Raw genomic sequence first — 18,814 nt, 5'->3', positions numbered from 1 at the left:
ATCAAAGGATAATGAAGCATATGGCTGGTATCTGCGTGCCGACAGGACCTTAATCATAGGCCCAGACTAGCCATCTCTCTCACTCACTCACTCACTCGTCCTGCATCCTTGTCTGTCCGTCAACGAATGTGTTTTGAATTATTGCACTGGAAATTCCCAAAAAAGGATGGCAGTCCTGCACTCTCAAGTGAAAAAAGATGGCGAAACAAAAGGATATTGTGACAAGGATTTATTAGAGAGTGTCCTCCCAGGCAGGCAGAGAACAGGGACTAGAGAACAGGGACCATTGTCCTTTCAGGGTTGATTTGAGAGAACAAAAGGCTGGAGGACAGCAGGCACACAGGACGAGTCACAGGACGAAACACAGGACAAGTCACAGGACGAAACACAGGACGAGTCACAGGGGGTCGTGTCAGAGTGCAATTATTGCTCATTGCACGGCAGAAGGTCCTTGGAATTATGCCATGAAATCAGCTGCGATTTATGGCCTTCAATCTGCCTTCCAAGGACATTCTCCCCTTCTCTCTCTATGGCTTACAGGACCTTCTGAAAAGTTTCTCAACTGCGAAATAGGATCTTGGCAGCCAATTAGATGGGGATTAGGTTACCTTTTTTCCGGCTACACCTTTTTCGTTTTTTTTTTTTTTTTTCTCCAAGGACATGAAGAGTCCTGGAGCCTGAGAGTCCTGCAACATCCTGGATAACTGTTACAGCACAAAAGTTTCCTACAACGGCAATTTGACTAATTTATTTAATGGCTTTGGTTATAAGAAGGACATGCTAACCAGACTACCCCCTACTCCCCTCAAGGACGATCTGCAGCCAAGAATAATGGCCCAAATCTGCTGCCAAAAGTTTTATTGCAATTGCCAAATTAATTTGCCAGCCAGGAAACTTTGAGCCAAAAAATGAGAGAGGGGGTAGCCCCACAAATGTGCGTTCATTAATTTAATTTTTCATTAAAAGAACCCCTTAAAGGGGGCAGGCCAATGAAAAGTGTCATAAGACTGGCCTTCCTTTCAAAGGGGAGAGAAAAATTTATATCTGACCATAAACACAGCAGGGCCCCCCTCCTCCACGAATGGCATTCAAATTATTTTCAGGTGTGGAAGGGGGGGTCTAACCTTTGTTTTAATATTTTTTTTTTTTTTTTTGGGGTCATTAAAAAACATTTCACAGCAGCCGTCATCGCTAGAGGGGTTTCTCAACTTCGATTTCGATTGGAAGACTTATTTTACGATTCATAAAAACAAAAAAAAAAATGGAATTAGGAAGTGCCATAAAGTTTAGGGGCTTGAGGAAGGGGTTTTTTATGGAAAAAAATCAATGAAACTTGCAGGACTCTTGTACTTCAGTTGATAGAAGAGTTTGGTGAAGAAATTTTAACTATTTTTGAGAGATTTTTAAAGAAAAAGGCTCTAAATGTTACGATATTAGATAGTAATATACGATTATATCTCTCTTTTTATACAAGATTCTTGAAAGTTGAAACAGAAAACTATTTAAAAGTAAACTTATATATATTATAAACTTATATATATATATAAAAGTAAAATATTAACAAAAATCCTCTAAAAAAAGAAACTCTTAAGTAAAAAAAAAGGGTTTTTTTTATAGAAAACTTTAGAGAACTCTTGTATTTCAGTCAATAAATAAGTTTTGAAAATAAATATCTTTTTGTTTTGAAGTCTGAACTGCAGTAATCCCTAAATGATATTATAATTATAATAAAATATGATTAGAAAGAGTATTCCCCACTTCTTTAAGAAGAAAATAGCGTCAAACAATTAGCGCTAAACGCTTTTATAACAAAAACACTTGTGGGCGGAAAAAATACATATATATATATATTTTTTTTCCTTTTTTTAAGGGGGGCTCTGCTCCGGTCAGGTTGTAGAAATAGAAAGGTGGGCAAGAAAATTGAAGAGCCTCGAGCGCAGATTGGACCGGTTCTTCAGATTAATGACACAGCGCAATTTTTACGATTGTTTTGTCCAAAAAACTTTTGTTTTGTTTTTTGTTTTTTTTTTTCGGTTTGGATGTTGAGTTTTTCTTCACGTGCTTCAAGAGAGCCCGCGGAAAATTTATGAAATTTCACCTTTCGGCCAAGCAATTTGTTCCATTTACATTCTTTATTAGCCGCCGCAGTTTACCAAGCGATTCCTTAGTTCCTTTTTCAGGTATCCAGTTGCCAAAGGGGCCTCCTCCTAGACCTCCAACCTCCCTCCCTCCCAGTCTCTGCAAAGTTCTTTGAAAAGAATGTTTTATTTTTTTTTTTTTTTTGGGAAACGGAAGAAAGTTTTTCATGCTTTGTGTTCTTTTGAGAAGCAAGGAACATAAATACATAAATATATGTAAAGTTTGTCAATCTTTGGGTGATATTTCTTTGTTCTAGGGGGTATAGTAGGGGGGTTACTACTCTCCCTGGTATCTGAAATTAAATAATTGCATTTATTTGCCAAATTGCTCGAAGAATTTGGATGAAAATCTCAGGATTTAATGGAAATTACATCCTCATATTAAATAACACATCTTTTTGAAGATAAAAATTGGTTACCAGACAACATTACCCCTTTTATTTCCCCCCAAAATAGACATGGGAATTTAATAAATTCATCATCTTTCATTTAGTCTGTTACACTGTCTGAAAAAAAGGGGGGGGGTTTAAAAAGAAGGGGAGTGAGTCTGGGGATGAAGATACATACTACTACTGCCCAGAAGAAAAAGGGAGAAAAAAAAAAGTAAAATCGTGACTGTCATTTCAACGAAGCAAAGTTATTTTTCATGACAAAGCAGCCGAAGCAGCTCCCCCTCGGAAAAAGGGGGGGGAGTCTGTATTTGGTAAGGAGGCATTCCAGCGTTAAAATACCTTTTACTGGCACATTACCGAGCCACCAAAAAAGCAAAAAAAATATATATATATAAAGAAAAAAAAAAAAGAAAAACTCATCCTCCTTTTGACCAAAAAACTGCAGTCGTCGGTGGGAAGTGAGGGGTGGCTGTGCTGCGTTTTTCATGAAATTATTACGACTTGGGGAAATGGGGTCGTACAAAATGTCGTTACGTTGGCGGAACAAAGTTTAAGACCCGCTTAGCTAAGACTCCAGAGGAGGAGGAGACTCCATAGAGGAGACTCTGAGGAGGAGAAGACTCTTGGAGACTCCCGAAGACTGACTCCCTTTCCCCCCATTTTTATTGCAAAGTGAGGGAAATGTTAGAGGGAAATTGGTTAAAGTTTGGGTTATTTTTTCAGATAAACTATTTAGTTTTATAGATTTTATGGCATTTCCTTTAATTAAGATTAGGGGGGGAGTCTGTAAAAAAGACTGAGAGAAAAAAAAGTGGAGAGAGAAAGCAAGGTTTTAAGAAGAAAGATATTCCCACATTAGGGTTTTTTTTAGATTTTAGTGAGAGGTTAGTTAGATTTCTAGTCTTGGGATATATTGGAAGAATTCTTCTTAAGACTCTTTGAAGATTTAGTTTCTTTCTCTTTCTGAAAAGTGAAATATTCTCACGTCTGAGCTTCGACTTCGATCGACTGACTGACTGACTGACTGACTGACTGACCCACTTGATCTTGATTTGAAATCTAAAGTCTAGACGGAAGACAGAAGACAGTCTTCTTGGTCTCTCCGCCATCTCTCTTTCTCCGTCACACACGCCCATAAAGCGGGCATTAAAATGCCATAAAAAGGCTACCACGGACCATAACTCTTGCTTTTTTTGGAGTCGTGGAAGTTGGAAGAGTGCCTGGTCTGGTACTCTATATATAGAAGTAGAGTCGCGCTGCTTTCTCAGAGGCCATCAAGAGTCCAATAAGCGTGAAATAATTGACATTTAAGCGAAGCTCACGCACCACAGGTCCACTTTCTGTCCAAAAGCACACAAAAAAAGGGGGGGTAGCTGAAGGTAACTGAAGAGAGAAGAGGGAGTCCCATTAGATGTAAACCCCCCCCTTCATATTTCAGCATTTTGTAGGCCATGACAGCGAGAGGAACTGAGAATCATGACAGATGACCGCACGTACACATTTCCAGCTACAAGATACTTTTCTTTCTCTGTTTTATTTTTTCTGGGTCATGAACCAGAGCCCCCCTTCCTCAAAAAAAAAAAAAAAAAATACAAAAAAATATTAAATAATGAGTTGAAGTTTTAGATTTTTTTTTTCTCAGGAACTGTAGGTGGTACTAGCCACAGTTTAGTGGCAACTTGGCACGTGACTAGTCTTCTAAGAGACTAAGGGGGGATGCCATATACATATATCTGTAAAATAACTCTAGAATTTCCATATTTTTCATTTCAGAAGCCAGCCAAGAGGAGTTCAGTCCTCAGTGTCCACATGTGTCGGCAGTTTAAATGGTGAGTGAGAAGTGTAACTTTAAAGGGGGGTTGCCATCTAACCCTAGATCTAGCACTAGATTGCTTTTCAGCCAACAGCTGCGGGGGTATTAAATGGAGAAAATGAAAGAGACTACCCCCTTAACTGTCCCATCTAGAAATCGAAATAAATGCAAATAGGGGGTGGATGGGTGGATGGAGGAGCTCTTTCATGGGGCATGCAACGAGATTTTGTTGCCTAAACCGCACTAGGGATTAGGGGGGGTAACTATCTAGCTGGGCAGCTGGTCAGAAGGCACAATTGATTGGAAATCTATCAGTTGGATGGCCAGAATGATGCTATTAAGACCCCTTACAGCTCTAATCATTCAATCAATCAAGTAATCATTCAATCAATCAATCAATCAGGCCTTCATTCAACCAATTTATGTCTCAATAACTTGGATTTCGAAACTTTTTAAAGAGTTTATTAAATTTTAAAAGCTTTTAAAGCTAATAGGCTTATGAATTTTTAAGCAAAAGAGTTGAGAGACTACTTCCTCTATTCTAATATTCCACTAACTTATTCTATTGAAAGTTAAGAGTTAAAAGTTCTATTTCGAAGCCATTAGATGCCACTTTCCTATCACTAATTGCTAATGGAGCTACTGGCCAACCCGGAAACATGTTTTCCAATCACCCAGACCAGACCTCCCATCTCCCATCTCCCACTAGACACTCCCTAACCCTCTGACCAAATATTGTCACAAGCTGTCATCATAGTGGTGGTAGTGGACTGGTGGAATGTGCAACGGAATGGGGCAGCTTCGAAGGCAAAGCGAAGCGAGGCAAACTGTGCAATTATTGGCACAACTAATAATTCACTTTAGTGTCTCATTCAGGGCAAATATTGGTTGCGAAATGTCTCTAACAGATGGAGATATAACTAGAGATATAGTCAGAGATATATCTAAAGATATAGTAAGAGATATAGCTAGAGATATAGCTAGAGATATAACTAACAGACATCGATACAATATCTTTTAAAAGTCATCCAAGACAGGGCCACCTAAAATGTCAACAAACTGCTGCTAAGCTTCTTAGCTTCTCAGCTGCTCTTTATACTGCTTCTTATTTAGTTTTTATTTAGTTTTCTTTATTTTTTTTTATTTATTTCTTAGTTATTTTTTACTTACTTATGGCTTTGTGGCTGCCTTGGACGGCCTTGGACCCACTGACTAGCAGTCTCAGTCTGCCGCCAAATGCCGCCGATTGATATTGATTCCCACAATGAGTTGAACAAATTGCCGGCCCGGCCTTTGTTTGGCCAGACTGGCGGGCTAATTGCCGACTGCTTTTTTGGCCAAGAAGCTCAAGCTGCCAACTCGTGCCTTTCCGCCACACTCTTTTTTTTTCCGAAACACTTTCAATTGGCCAAGCTGACCAAGGCCCTACATGGGGGCTGCCTTGAAGGGAGAGTCTAAAAAATATTTCGATTCAGGATTTTGATGAGAAGTTATCGAGAATCGATATACAAAACGATTGAGGTATTCCTCTTATAGATCGGATAGAAATTGTTCAAGTTATGGACTTTCCAAGGACTCATATGGGGAAATTTTTAGATTTTTAAGGGGTACATCATGAAATTTTAAAAAAATTATCAAAAATATTTTTATTTTAGATTTTAATGAGGAATTACTGGAAATCGATAAACAAATCGATTAAGGTATTCCTCTCAAGGATCGGATGAAAATTGTTCAAGTTATGGACTTTCCAAGGGCTCAAATGGGGAAACTCCTCATTTTGAAGGGGTACCCCTTGAAAAATTTAGAAAAAATCTGAAAAATACTTTGTTCTCAGATTTTGATGGGAAATTATTCTAAATCGATATACAAATCGATTAAAGTCGATTCCGCTTGAAAATCTGATAAAAAATGGGAAAGATATAGAAATTTATAAGTGTCATATAGGGGTAAGCTGCATTTTCCAAGGGGTTCCCCTAGAAAAATATGAAAAAATTTTAAAAATTATGTCGTCTCAGGATTTTAATGTAGATTAATGGTGAATCGATATACAAATCGATAAATGTAATCCTCTTAAAGATCGGATGAGAAATGCCAGAGATATAGACATTCAAAGGGTTCATTTACGAAAACCCACAACTGTAAGGGGTTCCATCAGAAAAATATGAAAAAAATTCAAAAAATTTTCGGTTATCAGATTTTGATGAGAATCGATACGAAATCGATATACAAATCGATTAAGGTATTCCTCTCGAGGATCTGATTAGAATTGGCCGAGATATAGCCTTCAAAGTGGGCCATATTCGGAAACTCCTCATTTTGAAGGGGTACCCTTAGGAAAATTTTGAAAAAAATTTAAAAAATATTTTTTTCTGAGATTTTAATGTGGAATTACTGGAAATCGACCCACAAATCGATTAAGGTATACTTTTCAAAGATTGGATAAAAATTGCGAAATTTATGGACATTTCAAGGTCTGATATGGGGAAACTCCTTGGGGGTACCCTTGGGAAAATTTTGAAAAAAAAACTAAAAAATATGTCCTTGTCAGATTTTGATGGAATTCGATGGGAAATCGATAACAGAATCGATAAAGGTACTCCTCTCTTGGATCGGATAGAAACTGTCGGAGTTATGCGCTGCCCAGTGTCTCGTAGTGGATAGTCTGGATAGTAGTAGATAGTAGTGGATAATCTGGTCTCGTAGTAGATCTGGATCTACTCTATAACTCCCCCTCCATTTTGGAAATTTCCCAACTCTCCCCGTCCAGTCCCATAACTTTCAACCCAAAGTGCTCCACTTGATTTCGAAAATGCGTTTCCAATCGACTGAAGTGTTCATTTCCAGGCATTCACCTTCAAAGTCAGGCCGTGGAAAAACCAGTAATTAAATGTCTCGCCAGCTTTGTCAGCCACTGTACATGCCCCTGCCCCACTAGCTTGCCTCACTCCCTGGGCTTTTGAAACAAAAAATTCGAACGACGACCCAGTCTGAGATAATTTGTAATTGAAACTTTCATTTTTATTTGTATTTTGATTTTGATTTTCATCATTAACATTTTCTCCCACTTTCCACAAAATGTGGCAAGAAGCTAGAGGAGGAGAGTGTCTTGAAATGAGGGACTTCTTTAGGCCTCAGTTGCTTTAAAAATGAAAGGAATTTGAAGCAACATTATTTTATTTCTAATTAAATATTTAAAATTAAAATTAAAACTAGAATTCATAAATTAAAAACTATAATTAAAATTGAAATTTAAATTAAAAATTAAAATTAAAAAAAATTCCCAGACAAAGCTTGCCCTTCTCCAAGCTATAGCTTCCCACGTTTGTCTTTCGATTTCTTGATAATTTCCCTGACATATAGACAGACACCCCCTTTCCCCATCTACCCTTCTCTTTCTCCCTCTATATGCCTCTCTCTTTCTGTTGTAGCCCCTCTCTCTCTCTCTCTGTCTGTCCAGCGCCTTGGCCTTAAGTGAAGAAAAACAAATTGGCTTGAAACCCGATGACATCCAAGTCGCGTTGCTTCCGTCGTTTCGTATTTGTTGTCATTTTGTCGCCGCCAGAGAACCCCCCCTTTTATACTGTCTGAAAAAGGGGGGGTCTGGGTGCAGTGACTGTATCGAGAGGGGTGGGGGAGGGAGGAGTAAGCCAAGTGCAGTGGCGGTGTGGCAAGAGGGGCGAGAGCTTGGAGCAAGGCTGAAATGAATGACACGCCATCCTAATGAATGACAAGCTTCTGGTTCTGTTTTTGCAAGTTTCTTTGTTTTTTCCTTGCTTTGCTTTTCCTCTGCTTTTCCCCTGCATTTCCCCCGCTTTTCCTCTGCTTTTCCCTTCCAAATCAATGGCCTGCCACTAACAAATGATGAAATCCAATACCCGTCCCTGTCCGCCACTCTCCATTGTCTGCCAGACAGTTGCAAGTTGCAACAAACAACCGTTACACTTGCCCCCTCGTTGCACTCGATGAAATTATTATTTTCCCCTCCACCCCTCTCTCTTTATTATTATTTACTATTTTTTTTTTTTAATAAAATGCCAACTTAAACTTGTCAACGTTGAAATGAAAATTAAGTACAATAAATTACGCATACGCCGCATAAGCCAACGAACGTCAACCAGTTGCCACCAGTTTAAAACAACAACAACAACAATTACAAAAAGAAAAAAAAAAAAAAAGAAAAAAATGGCCTGTAAATGAACAAAAAAAATAATTAAAAATACATTTTTCATTAAGGCATTAAAATGCCCCGAGGCATGCCCCCCCCCTCATAAGGCCTGGGAAAAAAAGGGGGTGGGCCTGGGATTGGGGTGGATAGCGGATACTGGATTCTGGATCCTGGATAGTGGCGGCAATGGCCATTCATTTATTTCATTTATCTTGGGGTTGCCCCAAACCGAGGCAGAGACTCCCAATCCCAATCGCCAACTGAAATACTGGAAACTGCGAACTGCAAACTGAAAACTGCGGCCCGCCAGTTCATTGATTTCAATGCGAATGCATCGGTTATTGGAGATGGGAGAAGTGTTAGGGATGGGAGCGTTCTTTTCAAAATGGCGGCCTTTTCTTTTAAGGGTTTTTAGAGTTTGATATTTAAAGAGTTTCTGGGAAATATTAGACATATTAGAAGAATAAAAGCAGTTATTTAATAAATAGAGTTTGAAATTAAAGTTTCTAGATCAAGATTTCTAAAAAAAAAATATAGTTTTCTGATAAAGATTCTTTATAAAAACATTCAAAATGGCGGATCTTTCTTGTAGTGACTTTTGAGTTAAATATTTAAACATTTTTTGGTATTTATAAAGGGAGTTTAAGTAGCTTTTAAATGAATATAGTTTGGAATTATGGTTTTTTGATCAAGTTTGTGATAAAAATTCTTTTCAAAATGGCGGATCTAATGGGTAAACCCTTAAAAATATAAAAATAATCCTGAAAACCCCTGCCCAAGTCCATCTCTAAGCGATAAAGAAACGCACTGGGAGCTGCGTTTATGTCATTTTGAAATTATCATTAATGCCCCGTGGATTCTGCGGGGGCAGGTCAGGAGGCTGTGGCAGGGCTGTGGGGGGGCAGCGATATGACCACTTCATTTTGCAAACAAACAGAGGACAGAGGGCAAGAGGAGGGGTAAAGGGGATAAATAAATGAGGGATTCGAGGAGAGAGGAGATGGGCGGGCGGGCTGGTTGCATGAAAAAAAAAAAAAAGAAGCTTGTGGCGCGTGACGGTCATTGAAACAATGCGCGGAAAAACGCGTGTAATTAAAACAATAAAAAGCTACAGCGACAACAACAACAACAATCTCCTGCCCCCCAGAGGCAGTACTAACAACAACAACAACAGTAAATTGTTCAGTTAAGTTTTAATTTTCAAAAGTGTGAAAAATACTATTGAAAAGGCGAGTTGCCGCCGCCACTGCCCCACTGCCCCCACTGCCACCACTGCCACATGAACACAAAGCGCGCCTCGGCCAACGAGCCACTTCCGGCCAACAACAACTACCAAAAAAAAACTACAAACAAAAAAATGTTAAAAAATGAGCTGAGAATGAAAAGAATTTTCTCAGTTGTATAGTTTTTATTTTTCTCACAAAAAATAACAAAAAGTGTTGAATTATAGGGTTTGAGGTTGAGAGATACGAATCAGGTGGTTGTCAGGGGAATCAGGGAAATTTTAATACAATTAAGGTTAGTTTTTATTAGATTATTAATTAAAAAAAAGGTTAGAAAAAAATACTAGAAGGGATAAATAGTTAGTTGCTTTAGAGAAACTCAAAAGAGAAGCCATTTAAAGACCTTTTCCCACAAAAAGCAAAAACTAGTTGCCCAACACTGTCCTTTTGTGAAACAAAAGCTTGCCCAACACTATCATCCTGAAAATAAATCTCTTTCCAACACTCTCTCGATAAAAACTACTTCCGCCATTTACCAAAAATCCTTAATTGACCGAAAAAAAACACAAAAATTGAGTGGGAAGCTGGAAAACAAACCGATTGAATCACAATAGTTGGTTGGAGGTATTTTTTTGGTAAAATATTTGTTTGTCTCTCGGGCTGTTGGCCCGATCGTGGCATGTGCCGAAATATGGCTTCAATTTACCGCGAAATGTGGCACGAAAAAGTGAATGTCTTTGCGAGCCAATTTTCTCAAGAAAATCCCTCTTTTTTTTTTGGGCAAGACACTCTCTTTGTGGCAAGTCACTAGATGGTAGATGGTGGGGCCATCCATCCGATTATGCAATCCATCATCGAGTGATGTGAGAAAATCGGAAGTGTCTGAAATCAATTTTCAAATAAAAAAATAAAATATAAAGAGAGACTGCAATGTTTTCTCGAGTGGCGGCGAGTGAAGTAATCAGAGTAAACAGTAGAGCAGCAAGCAAGCAAATAAATAAACTGATGAGCAACCCCCTTAGCTCTGACTCTGCCACTGTTTAGTTGAAAGAAATCAAACGGAATCGAGTCAAACTGAACGGACAGAAATGCCAATCATGCGCGCTAATAACAGAAACAAAAATACAAAAAAAAAATAATGAAAAGAAAGAGTCAATATGGGAAGACGGGCAGAAGAAGATGAAGCTCCAAGAAAGAAGGAGGAGGAGCTGTAGAAATCAATTTAATGCAGTGCAATCAAAAGTTGAAATTGAAGTGCGGACAGACAGGCGGACAAGCGGACAGTAAGACAGTCGGACAGAGTTGAAAGTGCTCTGAGCAGAAATGTCAAGATTAGTTGCATAAATCAACTGTTGAATCAACTGGCGGAGGTGTAAGCCTCAGAGTGACATAACTCCCCATAACTCCCCACCATAACACCCCGAAATGGAATGACTTTGTGGAATTCCACAAAAGATGACAGTCAAATTTTATTGGCACTTTGGCACATCTCGTCATCATCATGATGATTCTTTTGACATCACAAACTGGCATTTCTTGGATATTATTCATGCCATTATTATGGTTATTAGGAGGGCTTATAGATAAATATTAAATAATAAGTTGAATAAGTTTGAGAAAAAGGGATTTTTGGGAGAGAGTTCTTGCTTTCCAGGCTTCAGAGTTAAAAGTTTCAGTTTAGATCTCATCTCCCCTAGTTAGTGATGGACCTACTTCGATACTATTGCCTTAAAGCTCTAATCGATTAATTTATGAATGCAACAGTGCAGTATTTTTCTGGTATTATCCACTAGTAGATGTCCTTTGATGTCCTAACCTCTAAAAAAGCCACCATTTCCCATTCTCCGCGCTTTTGAAAGGCCTGGAGTGTGAAATGCTGGCTCGGATTTGCATAAATGCTTCATTATCTGCCATTATCATATACATTTTGGGATTTGTTTGGCTGTCCAGCAGACAACACCTTCACTTTCGGCGATTTGTTTAGTTTTTTGTTTGTTTTTTTGCATTTTTTTTTAATCGGAGTCTGTTGTGTCAACAATTGTTGGCTGGACAAGAAACACGAAGCTCCAAAAAAAACATAATTTCTGTATGATATTTCCGGCTTGTGATGGGAATTTTTGTGGACTCTTAGTCCAAAGCCTGGGAATGGGAATATATTTTTTCTGTTTTCTGTATTTTTGGCACCTGCTGTGTGGGGAGTGTCCCCAACACACACACACACTCCGGGCAATAAATCACGGACAATCAAGAGAGCCGAGCCGGACAGTCCGGCAGTCAGGCAAGGCGTGTCTCAAGGCAAGTTGGCAATTGAATTCAAGTCTCAGCCTCAGTTTCAGAGTCAATTTCAGTCTCGGTCTCAGTGTAGTGCGTGTCTACAAACTAATTACGTTTCAATTAAAAAAACAAACAACAAAAAATGAACAAACTATATCTCAATAAAAAGCAAAAACAAACTACAAAGTGACATTCCATTCCAAACGTTTCAATTTTAGAATTGTCGGGCTGTGAAAGTTGCTCGACCTTTTGTTTTCCGGAAATCAAAGTGTGACACTTTTTTATTTTTTTTTAATATTTTTTTATTGTCCAAATTAACAATTAATCGAATATAAATTAACACTTTTATCGGAAAGGGTGGCAGGGCAGGGCAGGGTGGTAGCTCAGAGTCGGTTAATCATTAACGAATGATATGCTAATTCCCCGACTCTCTCGCTGCTGATTTATCCGATGACGGGGCTTGGAGCGTAAATTCCATTCCAAACTGAGTCATGGCTATGAAATATATATATTTTATTTTTATTTTTGGGGATTTCTGTAGCTGACGTGGGTTGTGGGGAAGTGGGATTATACATATGTACATATATGCAAAGTTCAGGGAAGTTTATAGACTTTTATATATAGTATTGAAGTATTATGGTATGGTTATAGTATATAGTACTGAAAAACTGAAAACTAATCAATCAGAGAGATCTAAAATTGCATTAATTTGATAAAAGATAGAGACCTTTTTTTTGCTCAATTAATTTTTCCGGCTATGCACTTGGCACATTAAATGAAAATCTAAAAATAAAATTACAAAAATGAATAATAATGGTAAGCTCGAACCCGGACTCGGTTCAGTTTATCAATTATCTAGTTCAACTGGCCATTTCCGCCTTCGATGAAAACCAAAAAGGGGACTGAACAATAATCATAAATAATAATAATGGTTACGGTTTCTTCTTTGCTTCAATCGGTGGCCATACAACCCATACTATTCATACTCCATACTCCACACTCCATATCCATTCAAGATTGCAGCGTTTTATTAAACAAATAAATAAACATCAGAGGTTGGGTCTGTAGAGGAGGCGGTAACCGACAGTATCATCATCATCATTGATTACGCTTTCGTATGTGTGGCATTTTCATAACCAATCAGATGATGGATCGAATAGGTGGTCAGGGAACTGTTATAAAGTATAGAGGGGGCTGTACTATACTCTGGTATATACTAGACGCTACTATTCAGTATTAAACTTTTCTCCTATACTATACTGTTCTATATACCATAGACTATATACTATCCTATACTATACTGAACTATACTGCATACTATCCTATATCCTCAAGATATAGGATATATATTGGTTCATTGAACTTTTTCATGTATTTTTTAAATGATTTTCAAGCTCTAAGATCAAGTTTTCTTAGCTTTTCTCATTGTTTTAGTATTAAATACAAATACTAGAGACGAAAGAGCTAGCTTGCCTTAAAATAGTTGATTCTAGTGACGAAATAACTACAATTTAAGTAAAAAAAAAGTTAAAATATGTAAAAAATATGCTTAAATTAAGAGTCTCTGTTGTTTATTTTTATATATTTTTTACAGAAAAAGTTGAAAAATAGTTTATTTTTCGAAGTTTCGAACTTTTGACTCTCTGGGAGTTCGTTCATCAACTAATTAGATGTCACTAAACTCAAGAGAAACTGCAACTGATGAGGCTAGTGGCTAGTTTACAGTAGCTATTAGTTGAAGCTGTTGATGTGGCTAGTTGCAAGTTGCTAGTTGCAGGTTGCTGCCTTCCAAGTTGCTCCCTAGTAGCTGCTGCTGTTGAACTTGTTACAGATTCGAATTAACATTTTTATTGAGCGTGGCTGGACCGGATTTTTGTTTCTTTCTTTTCTGGTATTTTCTTGCTTTTTCTTGCTTTTTGTATTTGTAACTAAAGTCTCTATGTATCTGAGTATCTGAGTATCTGTATCTGTATATGTATCTGTGGCTTGGAGTGGGACGCGTGCTGCAAAAATGTTGACCGGTGGCCATGTGCTGCCTGGCCGCGGCAAACAAGAAACTGAAACCCAAAAACCGGCTCAACACGTTGCCAAAGTCAGTCGCTGTTAGCCGCCGTTTGTTTGTTTTTTTTTTTTCTCTTTTCTTTCTATTTTTTTTATTAATAAAAAAAAAATAGGGGGAAAAAAAATACAAAATAAAATTGATTTTTGGCGCCCGCGAATCGCACATTGCGTGGCACAAACTAGCGCGTCTCTTAAACTTGAACTTGTCAGGCGATGCGTGGCGATTTGTGGCACAGAAATTTGGGCCGGCAAGGTAACTGATCACCGACTTGACCATCTCTCAGGTGTCTCAGGTGTCTCGGGTGTCTAGAGTGTCTCGGCTTGCCTTGCGGCAAGTTCACTTGAAAACTTTCAAGTGCAACGGCAACTTGACATGCTCCATAGAGTTCACAGACTAGGGAGGTAAAAAGAAAAAAATAAGATAGATAGAAGTTTTGAATGATTCGTTAGAGAAACTCCATACTGGCCACTTGATTTGGAAATTGCAACAGAAATGGAGACACAAACAGAGAAAACAGCGGAGGGACAAATGATGCCCCATTGTGAGGACAAAGTTTGTGGTTGAACTTTTTGGATAAAAGCTGAGAGGTTCTTGAGAGGAACTACTTGCTACTAGAAGTAGTCAGGACAGTCAGGATAGCCAGGCTAAGGTAGGAAACATAATATTTCATTCATATATTCCATTCCTTTCCAAAAAAAGTTTAGACACCGAAAGAAAGATTCTAGATACTTCTCTTGTGAGGGGAAGAATATTTTGAAGAAACTCTTTTAACTTTCTGGCAGTGTCTGGAACTGAAATCTCGCTTAAATATTCATACTAGGGTAGCCCCTGGGCCAAGTACTCGAATGGAAATTGCAATTTATGGCTCATGAAATGCACTTATCCCTCATCCCCAACCCAACTCTGATCCCAGAAATAAAAATCAAAACTGAAAATCTGCAATCAATAATCGCCTTGAACCGGCGATAGGCGATTGAACTCCGTTTTGGATAAAAGTTCAAATTCGAATTTAGGATTTCAGGCGAAAGTTGATGTCAATTTTCTTGTTTTTTTTTCTCGGTTTTTTTTTTTTGGTCAACACTTTCGCAGAGATCTCCAAAAGCAGAAAAGATGGAAAAAAATACCAGAAACCCGTTGTTCGAACAACAAAAGATACAGTCTTCGATCGATGATGGATCTGTTAGTGACACTCTGTGGCACTGGCCGTTGGCGACTTTCTCAGACCGATGACCCATCGTTTTGATTAATTGCTTAATAAATACAAACAAAAAAAATACGAAAAACTAAACAATGGATTATGTGACAACCCACACACTCTCTTAGATACTCAGTTATATATTGTGTGTGTGTGTGTTGCACGAATCTGTTGCACGACAATCCAATCCACAATCCAATCCCCACATGTCCGGTGCTGTGCGGCAAGTCTCATGAATTTACAATTTTTTCATTTGTTTGCCTGCCTCTGGCTGCTAATGGACATATGGATTTTAAAAGGGGGGTTAGGGCACTAATAGGGGTTAACTCACAAGGAACAGATTTCTGGGAATTAGTCAGCAAGTGTGTGTGGAAGTCAGCCATAGAGTGGATAGTTCTTTCAACATCTTCATCTTAACTAGTAACTAACTAAGTAACCAACTAACTAACTAATAATCACGCTCTGAGGGCAGCCATGGGTTAATTTCATTAAGAAACACCCTTGACTGCTCAGCGAAGCATATGGCTTTGTTTTCCAATTTGGCCTTTTTGGTCTGAAGAGGGCCAAGGAAGTGGAAAATTTCAAGACTAGATGATACCTGGTACTCTTTCTTAGTCTTTTTTTTTGTGGGTTTATCCCTAAAAGTTAGTTGGTTTGGTAAGGAAATGCTTAGAAATACTAAATATCTTTGGAATCAGCAAGTATCGGGTATAAATAGCTTATAGATTTGGTATTTTTTTCAATAGAAATGTTCTGAAAACTTTCCAAATATTAGATTTGGAATACTAGAAATACTAGATTACAGAACTATATAATACCCGGTACTCTTTATGAACTTTTCTTTGATTTTTATCAAAAAAGCTTACTCTAGTACTCTTATAGTAATTAATAGTACTAGTATATAGAATTTAGTACTTTATTCTAGTATCTAGTACTTTTACTTAATACCATATAAATACCAGCTATGAAAAGCTGATATATTTGGTATTTTTTAAACAAACTTTTTAGAAAACTTTCATTTCTTTTCAAATTAAAGCCAAGAACAAGAATCTTTTAGACTTTTCTGCTTCTAATTGTTGAAAAATCCTTTGAGGCACAACCTTCACTTGCCTCTCAGGGATTCTGTATTTTTTTTTTTTTTTTGCTTTTTGGAAGCTCAATTTCAAGAGGTCTGTAGAAATAAACCCCCCCACCTTATCCCAGCCTCCAACCTCTTCTTTTTTTTTTAGTTTTTTTTCCTTCGAGTTCTCTTCAAAGACGAATGAAAAATTCGCGCATCATTTGTCATGAATTCGATTTAAGTTTTCTTGCAATTGCAACTGAGCACTTTGCATTCAGTCTCTGCGTTTTTGGTGGCAAAAGTTTCCACTTGCCACCACCTCCTATTTCTTCTGCCCCCCCTGCCCCGTATTTTCTGAAAGTGTGTTGCAAGTTTTCATCGCATTTGATTGCATTTTCAAAGAAGGAGGAGTATTTTTGGGCGGCTGCCATTTAAATGCAATTGCATTTGCGATTAACTGTGAACAGTTTTCTGTATCAAACTATAAATAAATAAAAAAAAAAAAAAAATAAGAGAAAGAAAAAGAAAATGTAAATAAAAAACACACTTCAAAGTGTTTATTTAAATGAAGAAAAGTTTGGTTCGTTGATGCCGTTTGTTTGTTTTCAGTTTCCATTAACTTTCGCTAATAGTTTTGAATCAATTTTGTGTATTTTTTTTTTCCAAACTCATAAACCAAATACAATTACCACTAGACTTTTAAAAGGATAAACTTTTTCGTTAATAGTCTTGCTACTTGAGCTTCTGTTTATTATGGGGTGTATCCTGTCTCCCAAAAAAAAAAACTAAGAAACAAATTAAATAATCCAAGGAGGCAAGGAAAGTGAGGCAATTGACCGCACAATAAATTAACGAAGCAATTGCCGTACAACCGGAGAGACAGTAACCACCGGAACCGTAACCGTAGACCGTAAACCCGTAAACCGTAAAACCCCCGTAGAAGAAGAAAATCCTATGCCGTCTTGCTTCTATTTTCCCAAAACACTTTCCGTCTCGGCTTGTCGCCAAGTTTTAATTTGTTTTAAAAACTTTTTGATTGTTTCTGCTGCTGCTGTTGCATCTTCTTTATTCTAATTTTGGGTGTTGGTGGCATGCAAATGTTGCACAAAGAGAAATTAGTGAAAATTAATGAGTTTTAGGGGAAAAAAGAGTTTAGAAGCCAGGCCTTCTTCCTTAGAAACTATGAGTTATTAAACCCATTTAAGTTTAAAATTTTTTTTTGAAAATTTTAAGTATTTTCGGTGTGGCACTTGAGCTGCTTTGGGCATTCATTTGAAATTGCTGAATGCTCTTATTGTTGCACTTTCTGGTAGTGTTGTTGCACTTGCAGTTTCTTGATTAAATTGTTCTTCCTTTTGGCATCTCTGGGCCTCTGCGCCTCTGCGCCTCTACGCCTCCTTGCTATTTAAAGTTTTTAATTTCATTTTATTGACACTGGGCTAAGAGGAGGCAAACAGCTTAAAGCTTTTTATTGTCATTTCTCCCCATGGATATTGTTGCAGCAGCAGCAGCTCCAGCCTGTTTGTTACTTTAGTTCTTGGCTGCCGACGACAGCACTGTCTCTGACCCGCAGAAAGGCAACAATTTTGCGGTCAGGACACGGCCACAGGGCACTCTACACTAGTGTGTTGTTCAAGGAGCTACAGAGCTATAGCCTGAGCAGGTCTGAGCTGAAATTCTGACAGAAGCAGCAAACTGTCATTACAATTTCCGCACGCATGCCACACGACAACAGAAGACACCAGACAGGCCTTTGTTGCAGCCACATTTTGTGGCTCTTACCTGTTCACTGCCCAGCGGCCAGCATGTCACACTTTATGGATATTTTCTCTCTCTGTATTCATATCTGTGTGTGGTTTTTGAAGGTTTGTGGAGTGCAGCACGTGGCCAAGTGGCTTTTTATGGGTTTTTTGGTATTTATTTGGTATATTTAGCAGGAAGAGGCACTGGAAAGTAATGTTTATTAAGAACTAGTTCCAAAAAGCTTAAAAAAAGCATGCTTTTTTTGGTAGATTTTATATTTTAGCTTATATTTTGTATTCATTTAATATATATTTGGTATATCTTTGCTATATTTATGAAGAAAAATCAATTCTTCTTGTTTCTGGCGCATTTTTCCAACTGTTTTTTCTCTTCTTTTGCTTTGTCACTAAGCAAAGTATTAAAAAAGCATGCTTTTTTGGTATATTTTTTGTTTGTGCATTTATTTGGTATTTATTTAGTATATATTTGGTCTATTTATAAAGAAAATACACTTCTTGTTTCTGGCACATTTTTCTAACTGTTTCTTCTCTTTTGTTGCTTTTTCACTAAGCAAAGTATTGAAAAAGCATGCTTTTTGCAGTATATTTCATCTCTACACATATATTTGGTATTTATTTGGTATAAAAATCAAGAAAAAGCTCTGAGAGAAAATATTTAGAGAAAGAACAATCAACAAGTTCTTGTTTCCCCCTTTTACTTGCTTTTTTATTCACAAAAGCATAAAAAAA

At 37.7% G+C, this 18,814-nt stretch overlaps 1 protein-coding gene across 2 annotated transcripts in view; it reads left to right on the top strand.

The window, feature by feature from the left end:
- LOC6504703 overlaps positions 1–18,814 on the top strand; it is a 68,387-nt gene that overhangs the window by 32,406 nt on the left and 17,167 nt on the right. For both annotated transcript variants that reach the window (XM_032453193.2, XM_001966329.4), the window contains one exon: positions 4,304–4,359. The gene's annotated coding sequence lies outside the window, so the exon portion shown is untranslated. The remainder of the gene's footprint in view (positions 1–4,303; positions 4,360–18,814) is intronic.

The sequence above is a fragment of the Drosophila ananassae genome, chromosome XL (assembly GCF_017639315.1).
Source record: "Drosophila ananassae strain 14024-0371.13 chromosome XL, ASM1763931v2, whole genome shotgun sequence".
Lineage (NCBI taxonomy): Eukaryota > Metazoa > Arthropoda > Insecta > Diptera > Drosophilidae > Drosophila > Drosophila ananassae.
The sequence above is the reverse complement of the archived record's forward strand: the minus strand, read 5'-3'. Positions and strand labels throughout refer to the sequence as shown.